Source organism: Chenopodium album, chromosome 23 (genome assembly GCF_948465745.1).
Source record: "Chenopodium album chromosome 23, dcCheAlbu1.1, whole genome shotgun sequence".
In the NCBI taxonomy this organism is placed as follows: Eukaryota; Viridiplantae; Streptophyta; class Magnoliopsida; order Caryophyllales; family Amaranthaceae; genus Chenopodium; species Chenopodium album.
The window spans coordinates 7668616-7683791 of record NC_137856.1 but is presented as its reverse complement, the minus strand read 5'-3'; the positions used below and the strand labels follow the sequence as shown (position 1 = coordinate 7683791).

At 30.8% G+C, this 15176-nt stretch overlaps 1 long non-coding RNA gene across 1 annotated transcript; it reads right to left on the bottom strand.

Annotated features, from left to right (window-relative positions):
* Positions 1 to 6822: 6822 nt before the first annotated feature.
* LOC145606662 (uncharacterized) lies at positions 6823 to 11322 on the bottom strand. The gene is made up of 2 exons (XR_014105411.1): positions 11191 to 11322; positions 6823 to 7185 (listed from the first exon to the last, which is right to left on the bottom strand). It is a non-coding gene; the product is annotated as an uncharacterized LOC145606662 (long non-coding RNA).
* Positions 11323 to 15176: the final 3854 nt, after the last annotated feature.

Genomic DNA, 15176 nt, shown 5'->3' with positions numbered 1-15176 from the left:
TAAGTTCCTCATCATCAAAACCTTTGCTTCAACAACTTGATGATCCGTTCACACGTGAATTTAAGTGATCCGATATCTCATATCTCTAACAAATAGCAAGAATTCATTAAAGCTAAGGCAAATTTTAACATTAAAACTTTATTACCATTCAAATATATAATTGAGTGGGAAGAAAGTCCATCGCCTAAGATTTTATCTAAAAACTGCCATGATGAAACTAAATGAATAACATACTCCGTATATAAGTTTAATTAAGTCTACCTCCATTGTTAAGATATTTTTAGTTCATGTTTTTCAGCTTCATTTTATGTCTGTATATTTATGAAATCAACTTAAGCTTTAGAAAAAATGTTTTAATAATCACGGCGTTCAAAATCCAATAAGCTTCCTTAGCATCATGCATATATATAACGGACCATCCATGATCCATCCATTCAGTGGTTTAACCCCATCTCCCCTTCATCGAATTCGACAAGCTAAGCCTATTAGCCAAACACTTTCTTCATTATCCATTCATTCGAACATGTAAATTATACTAATCTTTGATAGAATTATCAGTAAGTACATACAATATGTATAGCCAGCTAGCAAAAACGTGCTATACTATAAGATTCCGAAAATATGATACATTGAAGAATAAACCTTAAGCTATGATTTGATCTATTGTCAACATCTTAGACGAAGAAATGGACCATTTGGCAGCTGTTTGCTGTTCAAGAAGTAAGTCAAATTCAAGAAGAAACTTTATTATTATTATTAGGAAAATTTGACAATTACCACCTTCTGTTATGTTCATTTTAGCAATTACCACTTTCTATTTTTTTTTTTTTGAAAATTACCACCTTCTATTTTCAAAAACATTAAAAGTTATCACCTTCTTGCTTCCCAACTATCACATGACGTCAATTTGGGCTCATTCTTTCCCTTTCCTCCCTATTTCCCTCACAATTTTCATTCCTAACTCGATTCTCATCCCCCCTTTCACTTTTTTTCCCCAAACAATCAAAAACACTTTAATTCACTCCTTCAAATCAAAATTGACGAATAATTATTGGTGGTTTGGGGAAAAAAAAATGAAAAGAGAGATGAGAATCCAAATAGGAATGAGAAATGTGAGGAAAATAGGAAGGGAAAGAATCAGTGGCAGATTTAGGCCATTTGAGTGGGGTCCCATGACCCCACTTGAATTTAAAAAAAAAAAAGAAATTTTCTTAATAAATTAATTTTTTTCAATAAAATTAGTTATTTTTTATATCAAATGACCCCATTAAAATTAACTAAATGTATTTTGACCCTGTTAAATATTTTTTCTGGATCCGCCACTGGAAAGAATGAGCCCAAAATGACGTCATGTGGTAGTTGAGGGCAAGAAGGTGGTAACTTTTGATGTTTTTGAAAATCAAAGGTGGTAATTTTCAAAAAAAAAAAAAAAAAAAAAAAAAATAGAAGGTGATAATTGTTAGAGGACCAACTCAACCAAAAGCTTAAGCTGATAGTTAAGGCCCAGGAATATGTTTTATACTTTATCACTCCCCCTCACATGAAAGGCCCTTTGGGCTTGAAATGTGGATGCAACACAAGCCCACCCATACCTGCTGCGAATTAATTCCACTTTAAAGGAGGGGTCGATGAGATTCGAACCTGTGACCTTTGTGTCACGCGGGCTCTTGATACCATGTTAGATTTCGGGAAAACTCCTCAACCATGATAGAGTATAAAACATATTCCTGGGCCTCAACCAAAAGCTTAAGCTGATGGTTGAGGCCCAGGAATATGTTTTATACTCTATCAATAATTGCTAAAATGGACATAACAGAAGATGGTAATTGTCAAAATTTCCTTAATATTATGTGAAGGTCGTTAACATAATATATGAATTTCAGACACATTGCCTTGGCTTTTTTAATATATGTCCAAACCTAGATAGTGAAGATTCAAGAACTTTTTAATTTCATCGTTTTCTTTGAAGTTGATCTTAGCTTTCATATGCTATATATATATATATATATATATATATATATATATATATATATATATATATATATATATATATATATATATATATATATATATATATATATATATATATATATATATATATATATATATATATGGTTTTATATTATTTTATGATTATTTCTTTTTGTTTTTTTGGATATGAAATGAATATGCAGTTGAATTGGTACAATCAACATCTACATCGATCTGGCCGAGAAACCTGGCAAAACGGTTGGCAAAACCTGGCTATCTCGAATTAAAGTCATTTTAAAATCAGGTCATTTTAAGTTTTGGGTCGATATAATATAAATTGTGACCATGACCCAATATGTTTAGTTACAAGTCGGTTGGGCTACGAATTCGTAAATTTTTTTGGTGTTCCTTTTGTATGTACAATCTATAGTTATGTATTAAAAAAAACATTAATATCATACAAATGTATTAAGGATAATAATTACACTTATAATTAGGTAGAGTAATTTGGTTTACAGAACAAGTTCATGATCTAAACATAATTATTACTCACAAAATATAAACATGAATGAATGATTACAGGTTGTGGCAGCAAATCTACATTAATATATAAACTAAAATGGGGTTTTGGGTGATAAATTTTACTTTCCCAAAATACTCCTATTATATTTTATTTTCATTTTTTTAAAAAAACCAAAAAAACTATTATCCTTTTAAAATATATATACTTCGTATATATACCATCTTTTACACAAAAAAAATTAACTAAATAAATAAATGAATAAACTACCATCCTCTATTAAAAAATTAAAGGCTACCGATTCTTTAAAATAAAAATAAATTTAAAAAAATACCATCCTTTTTTTTTAGGCAAGACATATCCTATTTTTAGCCTCCATGACTTCATCAACTTTTAAACTCACTAATACTAGAGTTTACCCGTGCAAAATGCATAGGATATATATGACATAGTAAGATATTAAAATAAATGCAATGTAGGAACTTTTATTTAAAGGAAAATTGTGGAACTTATGCTAGCGTGTTTTCTATGCGCTACAACATCGAAAGGTTACTGGTAGAAAAATGGAGTAACCTGTATTAATTGAAAAGGGAAACCATTATAATACTTTTTGAGTAACCTTGAAATAACAAAGTACCCCCTAAAACACTGAAAACATAACCCTATATTATAAACTAAGTAAGCTCTATATCCATAATGGAGTAACCATTATAACACTAACCGAGTAATTTCATAAAATGGCCAGTTAAAAAACAGTAAACTTATGAAGGGCTATATTATTTTCAAAAATAAATAAATGCCTATAATTTTAAGATTGAAGTTTTCAAGAGTTGGGATAATACGAAATTAAAAAATAAAACGTGCAATTATAATATAAATTCATTCCAATAATGTGTTACAAAAATTAGTGTGTATATTTGTAATATTAAGTAAAGTGGGTAGTTCCCTCAAAAATTTAAAAAGTAAAGTGGGTAGTTTATATATTAAATTTTTTTATAAGATGAAAAAACATAATAAATATGTTTAGTTGAATGTTGTTGAAAAATGTGCAATTGTATATGGAGATATATATTGAATTGTAAAATATTAAAAGTGAAAGTGATTTATTTATTTATTTTACTCTAAAATTTAGAGAAGTGTAAGTTATTGACAACAAAAAAAAAAAAAAAAAAAAAAAAAAAAAAGAAAAAAAGAAAGAGAGAGAGATTGCATAAAATTCTAGGATTGGGGTTTTGGAGTGATGTGGTTAAGTGTTACAAAAATGACTCTACAATTGTATATTAGATTTAGAGAAGTGGAAGTTATTGACCACAAAAAAAAAAAAAAAAAAAAAAAAAAAAAAAAGAAAAAAAAAAGAAGATTGCACAAAATTGTAGGATTGAGGTTTTGGAGTGATGTGGTTAAGTGTTGCAAAAATGACTCTACAATTATATATTAGATTAGTATTTATTAGAATAAGGTAGATAATACATCAACAATAATTAAAAAAAAAAAGGGGGAAATCGAACCATATAGATTTCTTATATTGCACACGCAATGTGCATGTGCCTCATAGCTTGTAAAAAAAAATAATGCTACAATTCATCATAATAAAACAAACATAAATTTCAATTTCAGGGGAAAAAAAAACCAAGCATAAATTCAATTTATTTTTCTCCTATAAGGAACGAAATATTGTTACTACTCTGTGTTTTTTGCGTGAATTTAATATATTTAAGAAAAATAAGCATATCACTCCTAAATCTATCCAAGCCTCCATTTTTGAATTTTGAAGGCTTTCATCGAATTCACTTGTGGAAAGCCCTAATCTTAGCGTTCGTTTAGCATTGTTGTAGTTTTCTGTTTTCGGTTTTTTTTTAATGAAGTATATGATATATGCCCATAATGAATCAAAAATTATTTAAACTTATTAAAATTATGATAATTTGAAAGTTAATAAGAGAAAAAATGAAAACATCTTTTTCTTGTTTCCAGTTTGCAGGAAACTGAAAACCAAAAATGATATCAAACAAGCCCTTAGTTATTTAAAAGATTTTTTTTTTACTCCTCTATGCTTGAAAAGTCAAGTTTTTGCAAGGCCACGATAGATAATGGTTGCTCATATTCAGGATACGAATTTATCACAAGAATTTTCTTTCTCCTGAAACTAAGAAGCGATAAAAAAATCTAGAATGTGCCAAAATTTTAATTATATCTATGTATTTAGATTCTTAGTTCTATTTTAACTAATTCTAGTTTAATAACGATAAATCTACTAGTTTTGCCATTAATTTTCAATCGTAGATATCGTATAGCCTTTAATCAATGAAAATTAATAATTATATACATACATAAATTAATGTCAATTGTAGATATCGTATAGCCTTTAATAATTATATATAATTTATTTGAACCTATTTGAATGTTCGTATAGCCTTTAATAATTATGTATTATATATATATAATACATACATATATACATACATACATATATACATACATACATATATATACATACATAAATACATACATATATATATATATATATATATATATATATATATAAGAAAATCATGTTCAATTTGAATATACTAAATGTTCATAATTTTTTTACGTGTTCATTTTTTTCATGTTTATTTTTTTATAATAAATGTTCATTTTATTTAGTGTACATATATTTTTATGAAATGTTTATTTTATTTGGTATGGTCCAACTATTCTATTTTTGTATGATAAATGTTCATATTTCTTATTTGAAGAGTTCACTTTTTAATACAAAATGTTCTTTTTTTTTTTATTACTATATATTCTTTTTTTTTACGTATTCAAAACTTTTTTTACTAAATGTTCATTTTTAATGTCATGGTCCATCAATTTAATGATTATATGATAATTATGTTCATTTTTAATATATTAAATGATCATTTTTTGACATGTTCATTTTTTTTTGTATTATTATTGAATGTTCATTTCCTTTTTACATATTCATATTTTTTTTATAACATGTTCATATTTTTACGTGTTTATATTTTTTACTAAATATTTATTTTATAAGGCGTAGTGCAGCTATCTTTGCTGCATAAGGGTGCAGCTAATTAAGACTTATTGCGAACTCATTATGCACTTGGTCAAACAAACTCATTAATTATACACAAATAAATTTTCCGGCCTGTGTTTTTAATTTGCCCTCACGTTTAACATGGTTTTCAATGTATCAATCCAACCATTAATATCAATCTTTATTAGTTTCGTATAAGTAATAAAATTTATGAAAGTTTATATTAATAAAATACAAATAGCAATAAATATTTTTTTTTTCTTAAAAATTAATTACAAAATTCAGTAAAAATTTTATAAGTTGACCACATCAATAATAAACCCACTAATTAATGTCTAATTTAACTAATATAATAACCATTATAAAAGATAGCACGACTGCAAGTGGGCTTGGTTATTAGGCACGTCAGATTAAGGTCATTGCGGGTCGGGTCAAAGAGTGTCACATTTTAAAGGCCAATAGCGGGTCGCAAGTCAATAGTAGATCAATAATGGACGGGTCAATATACTATCAATTAAAATATAAATAGAACAAATTAAAGTCATAATTAAGTAATAGGAAAAATTGTTCCCATTAATCTGAACTTTGCCTCATCCGCCGAAATTAATCCCAACTTTTGTTTATTATCTATCACTCCCAACTTTAGGGGGTATTAATTAAGGGCACAGCTTAGAAACTTGAAAAAGCATGGGTACACCTTAGAAAGTCGAATACCTTAGGGGTATAGCTTAGAAAAACCTTAAAATAAATCATAAATACCAAAATAAAAGAGGACACGTTGATCAAATGAGCCTCAGAAAGTCATTGATGCCACCATTTACCTCAACTCATAATTGTTAATACTCTAAAAGTGCACCTTTTTCTAGAGTCTCATTACTTATCTACTTGCACTTTACATGTTTACAAGTTAATTTATAACTGACTCATTCAATTCAACCATACACCTAATACAAGCATATCCACTTTTAATCCTATTTTAGGACAATAATGATCACATTACACATTGATCTTAATTCTTTTTTTTTTTTTTTGAATTAGTTTAATCGAACAATGTTTGAGTTTTGAATAAGGGTCCTGAATGGTTTCAACTCGTAAGACTCTATTTGGAATTTGTTTGATTTGAACTTTATTTGTAATGACTTAATTTACAAATTCTGATAAAAGCATTCACGTTTGAACACATGATCGCAGTAACACTTTGATAATTCTCTTACACTAAGGTGGCTAACGCACGAGATGCATGCGCCATAGCTAGCAATATTCAAGCCCTTTCGGTTTGGCCTTACATCACAACTTTAGTTGCTAGCTAGTAGCATTAATGAGGGAAATTACATTAACAAATATGTTTAGGAGTCCACACACTATTCTTAAGAGTTATAAAAATACAGCTAATTAACTTAATATAGAATCTATTGCTGAAGTACAATAAGTTTTTGGTTTAAATAGTACTACAACCTATTTTCCACCCACAACACTCAAAGTTAAATTACTTGACATATCAATTGAAACAAATTAGGAGCTGTTGTATTTTACGCCCTCTCCTCATCCTCATCTTCATCTTCATCTTCATCTTATGGGGAAGTATTCTTGCTATCAACTTTTTTTACCCCAAAACACAAGATAGAATCTAATGATGATTACAATGAGTCCTATCAAGCTGCAAAAACATGAACTTAATATTATGAGAATTTTTTTTTTAATTTATATAATCTAAAAACTCTATAAATCTATATACATTCCTAAGTGTAGCTCCTCATTCAACATAGATGGGCTAAGTAGAGCAATTATGACAAGTGTAACTGGGTTAAAAATTGTGGTAAAAACAGAGTTATTTCCACAATGCACCATGTAGTTAGAATCATCATCAAACCGGAAGAGGTAATTACCTAAAAAAGTAAAAAACAATATTCCAACATCTAATTCAAAATTATAGCATATATAGTACATTGAACTGCCCCGATTTCCAAAATTAGTCATAAAATCCTTAGAGTATCTGGTAAGCGTTTCAATGACTTGCTCTATAATGTTCATCGAAACATACATGTTGAATTATGTGAGAAACACGATTACAATTTATAGAGGGGTTAAAATTAATTATATCTAAGTATAATACATTATTATACCTCAATTATGTTTGATAATGCTAAAAAGAAACATCTATAATGGCTGCAAGGACACCGAAACAATTGTTGTATTTCAAAACATGTGACTCTTGTCCATTAAAATATATGTGGATAACCTTAAGTACATGATGTGTATGGTATAAAACATTCCTCTACATAAAGCAAGGATCATAACTCTAATTTTTGCAAAAGACTACCAATTTTTAAAATTTGTTGCAACTTACTTTATCGATTCATATTTGAAATCAAACTGCATTAAAAAATAACAAAAAAACAACATAGTAATTATTAGTGCATGCACAAATTATCAACTACAAATTCAAAAATGATAAGTGTTTTTATATTTATATTATAATATTTTTGTACATATATTGTACATGTATCGTAATATATTATTTGCATCTATTGACCCATATAAGTTTGTGAAAATTAAATTTTAGATCAATGTCGCATATTGTTTCCTTATAATGATTAATGTATTGGTACCATAATTAAAATAAAATTAGTTAGAGATATTGAAAAAGTTCAAAAATAATTGATAAAGTAATATATATTAACAAACACGTGACATTATTTATAAATTAACAAATTCCATAAAACTACGAAGTTTATATATGTTAGTATATATAGTACAATATATTATTGATGTGCTCAATCACCATGAGCTTCTTGGCGTTATATCTGCATTTGGTAGCGGTGTTTTTTCAGTCGCCTTAGTTGTTATTGATGTAATAATTACTCTACATTAATTAATTAATTATGATAACTCGTTTTTATTAATAAGCTTGTTCATATACGCCCTTTTTCATAATTTAAATTATGTTCATAATACTATTTCATAAATCTATAAGGATAAGTTGCTGCAAATATATCCTAATTCTACACGAGCTAGTGGATTCCTAGTAGACATGGGAACAATTCAATGTGTAACATATGTCGTAATAATGAACCGGAAGACCTACTATTGGCGGTTTGATTTCACTATCAATGCTGTCATGATAATCTACATGGTGTAAGAGTTTCGTAGTACAAAAATTTAGTAATTTGATTACATTTCTAAGTTGTTAACCAAATTTACTAAGTAATTGGTTGGTTAATTTTTAATTTATTACTACCTCCGTTAACAATTATTTGCAACATTTACTAAAAACGGGTGCTACCTATTATTTGCAACAAAATTATTTCTTTCCTAATATTGTAACTTTTTCTGGTAAAATGACCAAATACCCTCATTTAAAAATTATCTACACATAATACTACACATAATTACAAATTAATATAACTCTAATCTAACTTAATCATCTAAGATTATTTTTCCCCAAAAAATCAGATTAATCCCTAATTTCATTTCCCCACCATCTCTCTCCTCCATCTTCATATCTCATTTCATCATCATCATCACCTCTCATATTCTTTGATCTGCTGAATTGATCATTATCTATCATCTTCTTCCTTCTTTATTTCTCATCATCTTCTTCATCATCATCTCTCATCTCTGTTAGTGGGTGAGTTCGTGGGTGGATGTTGGTGGTTTGTGGGTGTGGGTTCGGTAGATCTGGTGGTAGTTGTTGTTTGTAAGTGGTTTTTGTGGTTCGTAAGTGGATTTCAGTGATTTTTGGGTGGATTTCGGTGGTTTGTGGGTGACTTACATACGGTGAGTTGTGGGTGGTGGTTCGTCGGTTTTGGGTGGATTTACAGGGTTTTGGCTGGGTTCGGTGGTGGTTTCCGGGTTTTGGTTGGGTTCGTGGTGGTTTGCCGAATTCGTTGTTCGTGGTGGTTTGCTGGGTTTGGTTGGGTGTCGGCGGTGTTGGCTGGGTTTGCGGGTGGTTTTCTAGGTTTGGTTGGGTTTCAGTAGTGGTTGGCTGGATCTGTGGGTGGGGTTTCTGGGTTCTAAGATTCGGTGGTTTTGGTTGGGTTTGTGGTTGGATTTCGGTGGTTTTGATGGTGGTTGTGGTTTCCGAGTGATAGAAAGTTTGGTGGTTCTGGTGGTTGTCGGTGGTTTTGGTGGTGATTCTGGGTGTTGGTGGATTTGGTTTTTGTTTGATTGTTAATTTAGGTAGGATTAATACTTAATCAAATGCCCTTATTTTCCAATAATCATTCTTTAGAAGTTTTGCCTTGGAGTCCATGTTACCCCCCTTTGTTGCAAATAACTGTTAATGGAGGCAGTAGATGATTATAGCTTCGGGACTCATGATGGTCTTAACAACTTGGTGTATTGCAGCAAAGGGGGGTCTTTCAGCCCGTGTTGTATATGGCTGGCCACACCATGTGGTCACTTATAAAAGAACAAAAACCCTTATAACATTGACTAATTAACTCCTGCAATACTGTCCGAGTAACTCCTATAACGCTGACTAAGTAACCCTACCTATAACACTGACGAAGTAATTCCTTTAAAACTAACCAATTAACCCCTATTACACTAACAAACAAACATACCAAATTAATTCTTGAATATTTAGTGACCACATAATATTTAATGTTGAACCCTTTTTACTTCAACCTCAGTGTCAAAGACACCTTAAACACATAAAGTACCAAAAATCTTATCCCTCAGTGTTTAAAACACCTTAAGTGCACGAAGGCACCAAAATACAATTTATTCCTCGTGTACATATATACTTATATAGCTCCTTCCCATGCTTATAGCATCAGTAAAAATTATATGAACCATAATAAAATTCCCTTTTCAATATTCCAAGCCAAATTAAACATGTAGTTTAATTAAACATGCATCCTCACATGCCATAAATAAAAGTGTAGTCCATATAATCATGCCAAAATATAATTTTCCAATCCATAAACCATCACAAATAAATCATGATTCACAATTCAACCACCAACACCAATAATTCACAATTCCAAACATAGACCTTAGCATGATACTACTTGTAATTGATTTAAATCAAGCCTAGCTAGCATGATACTACATCACCAAAATATGCTAAGTACGCGAATGTACCTCAAGTAAGGCCTTAAAGTAGTTGATTACACTACAACAACTCACGAATCAAGTCTCCTACATAAAGGGACAACGATACTATATTAATTAATCTTGTACACACAATTTCCAGCAACTTAAATTCATTTTAGATTACTTAAAATAATCTGAAAATTATTTTAAACCCCTTAATTAGTCTCTCTTTTAATGGGTTATTAAAGCCTTTCTTTAAAATAACAATACTACTATTTTAGCTAAAATTCCAGCAATGTTACTTGATTAAAACCCTTTAAAAACTTTATTAAAAATATACTCTTATGCCCAATTAATCAAAAGGATCATTAGGCATACAAAAGCCCCAAATCAATTTGTATAAGAACCCTAAAAATTACATCTTTAATGATTTTAAAACCCTAACTTTAATACCTTATAAAATCATAATCTAAAACAGTATAAAATCTTTAATTTATACTCTTTAAACCAACAAAACATAGTTATGATACTAATCAAACATACTTTGAATAATTTAAAACCAAAACCCATAAATAAAATCATCAAAATAGCTAGAATGAAAAGAGGAGAGAGAAGGGAGGACCACGGTTGGGCAATGGTTGCGTGGCAGCCGTCGACTGGTGGTCGCCGGACTCCGGCAGAGGCGCCGGTGTGATGATGTGGCGGCACAAGGGGGGCTGCAATTTGGGTGGGTTAATGTCACCCAAAACCCACGTAAGAGCAAGAAGGAAAGAACAAGAAAAGGAGGAAAAGAAAAAGAAAAGAAAAGGGAAAAAATAAGGAGAAAACTAACCTTTTGACTTATTGACTTTGTGTGGGAAAATTTTGGGGATGAATGGAGTATTTATAATGTAGTGTAGGTTAGGGTAGGTTTGGGCTTTATAAAAATAATAGACTTAATGGATAAAATAGTTGGTCCATATGTAAAAATAAGATGATTGGGTTCATGATGAAGATGGGTTACATTTGGATTGATTATTTGTTGACCCAAAAATTAAACCTTGTATTATTTAGTCCTTTAATTAAAATAATTTGACCCAAAAATATATTTTACAAAAAATAAATAATTTATAAAATACATTAAAAATACGAGGTATTATAGCAGGCGACAAATCTAGCGCTAGGCGCTGTTCTGGAAAATAACACGTTTTTCCACGCGGAATCTACTTCTTAATATGATTAAGTTATAAAATCTGTGTTTAAGGTTAAAATTGTATTTTCATTAAAACACTTATTTTATTCCAAGTAAAACTCTTAAAACATAATTATCAATCCTAATCCCATTAGGATAAAAGAGAACAACCTAGATACTTCTAGAACACTATAATCAATCCTACTAGCTTTAGGAATGATAATTAATAATAGGCCCTCTTCTAGATAATTGGGCCGCGTGTAAGAACAAAAACGGGCCCAACTTAGTATTTTGGCCATAACTTCCTCATTATTTTTCGAAATTGGGCTTATAATATATCGTTGGAAAGCTCTTTTCGAGCACTATCCAACTACACTATTATTGGACCCTTATCACGGAACAAAATAAATTGGACTCACTATTTTCATAAATAGAGTAGGTTTTCAAAAACAGAAAGAAGGATTTTTTATAAAAACTACGGCAACACTAGACTTTTTACATTTTCACTTCATTCGATTATCATTCGACGTGAAAGATATTCATCACTGGGTTTTGGTTTTGGGAAGACACAAATGGGTGTCTACAATTTTATATTTATTTCTTTTTAATAATTATATATAATTTAGGAAAAATTTATGGGAATAATCCCAACTTTTGAGCATCGGAGATTAATAATCCCACCTTTGGGATATTTTTAAATAATCCCACCTTGGTACCCAATCCGCTCTTAATTGTCCCAACCGGTCATGGAACTTGTTATAACAAGTTACCAGACACGTGTTGGCTAGTGATTGGTAAAAAAATAAAAAAAAATAAAAATAAATAAATTAAGTTTAATTTTTTGTAAGAAAAAAAAATAATTAATTGATTAATTAAAAAAATACCCACCAGCCCCAACCACCTTCCCCTCCGCCTGTTCCGGCCAACCTCGCTGTCGGACTCCCTTGCCCCACAGCGCCGACCGCCAGACCGCCTCCCCAGCGCCGACGCCACCCTCCCACTCTCCCGAACCAACAACCTCCCTCCACCATCGCCAAAACCCTCGAAACCAACCATCCCGCAACCCTTGAAGACCCTTTCTCCGCCTCGTTCCCCCGTTCGGATTCGGGCATCTCTTCCCTTCCCCCGTCCGATTCCGCTTCCTTGCTCCCTTTCCCGATTTGATGGTTGCTGGGATCTATGTTGCGGCCTCCCTCGAACCACCAGCCTCCCTTCCACCGTCACAAAAACCTCGAAAACCAACCATCCCACAATCATCGAAAATCCTTTCCCCGCCCTGATCCCGGCTCCTCTCCTTTTCCCCCGTTTCAATCCTGGAAGCTCTCCCCTTCCTCCGACCCAAACCCGACCTCCCTCCTCTTTCGCCAACCTCGATTCAGCCGATTTGGTGGGTTTTCGAGTTATTAAGGGTGGTTTTGGGTTTGGTGGGTTTTCGAAGGTTGTTTTGGGGTTAGGTTGGCTGGGGTGGATTGGTTTGGGTGGCGGTGGATTCGGGTCTGGGTGGGATGGTGGTTCTGATTATGGGTTTGGATGGTGGTGGGGATGGTGTTGGCTGTGGTGTGGCTTAGTACTTGGGTGGTGTTGGTTTTTTTTTAAATACTATTTTATATTATTATTATTATTATTAATTTTGGACAAATCAAATTGTGACACGTAAAATAAACTTAATAAAAAAATTACCTTTTCAACCGGTTACTGGTCATCCGGGATCATTTTGAGCGGATTGACATCACAGGTGGGTTTATTAAAAAGAATCCCAAAGGTGGGATTATTAATCTTTGACGCTCAAAAGGTGGGATTATCCCCATCAATTTTTCCTATAATTTATTTGAACCTATATGAATGTTTTTTCAAAAAAAAAAAAAAAAAAAAATAATATATGAATGTATGAAAATTACGTTCATTTAGAATATACTAAATGTTCGTAATTTTTTTACGACGTGTTGATTTTTTTCATGTTTTTTTTATATAATTGTAGACACCAAATTGTGTCTCCCCAAAACCAAACCCAGTGATGAATACCTTTCGCGTCGAACCATAATCGAATAAGGTGAAAGTGTGAAAAGCCAAGTGTTGCGGTTAGTTTTTATTAAAATCCTTCTTTCTGTTTTCGAAAACCAATTCTGTTTTATAAAAACGTCCATTTCAGTTTATTTTGGTCCATGATAAGGGTCCAATAATGGTGTAGTTGGATTAATTCCTATTCACTAGACCCCCCTTTAGCCAACAATACCTACTCCCCCCTTGAAATTACCGTAAAACCCTTACCCCCACTAACCACACCCCACTAACCGCACTAGTTAGAACTTGCAGTTAATTCTCCATTTTTCTTCAACACCATATTCTCTCTCTTCAAATACTCAAAATCGCTACAATTCAAGAAAAAAAATCTTCAAAATTACTGCAAATTGCATCAAAACATCTAAAAATGTCTGACATTTGAGATGAAGTTCGTCAATCGCAACTAAATTCTGAAAAAGAAGAGTTAGAATTTGTTCATTTAAGTAGAAATTTGAATGTAAAACCTAGATTTTATATTTTTTTGCGTTTTGATATTTTAAAACAAACTCTACTATAATTAAACTTATTTTTGTGCAAAATAGACTAAAATCTACTATATTTGGTGGTATTTTTAATTAGTAGAAATGAAACAGAGAAGAACACTTCGAAGGTTCCGTCGGAGAAGACGATTGCTGAACAAATGTTCATTTTCAGTAAATGTTCATTTTCAATTTGATAGATGTTCATTATGATACTAGTATATGATCATTTACATTCTTACCTTACATCTACTAGGGTTCATTCTTGAGAGAATATTACCCTAATATTCTCGAGAGAATATTGCTAGATGCTAATTCGAATTTGATACATAGATGTTCATTTGGATATGTGTATATTATTCACACATATGTTAATGTATGTTCATTCACATGTCTAAAAATGTTCAAAAATAAATCACATATTGCTCATTCATCATAAACCTTTGATGGTTCTATTTTAAAATATGATTCTATTTTAAAAAATGTTCACAAAATAAATCACATATTGTCACTTACATTAATTGTGATATATATATGCTCATGTTATTTGTGATAATTTGTTCATTTAAATAAAACAGAATGTACATTTTTGTTTTGCCAATTGAACATTTATTAAATTTGTAATATCAATATAATGTTTATGCATATACATTGATTTACAACCACAATATATATTGTAGTTATGTTCTATATAGAGTGAAACACACATTGCAATAATTTAGAGATGGAAACTCTGAACCTATATTTATATGGAGATAATGCCATCAATTATATTGAAAGAAATGAACAACATAGTAATTGGTGGGAATCATATTTTGATAGAAGTATGTTGAACCACAAGTAAGTTAATTTGACATATAGCATAATGTTCATTTTCATAACAACGAATACATACAT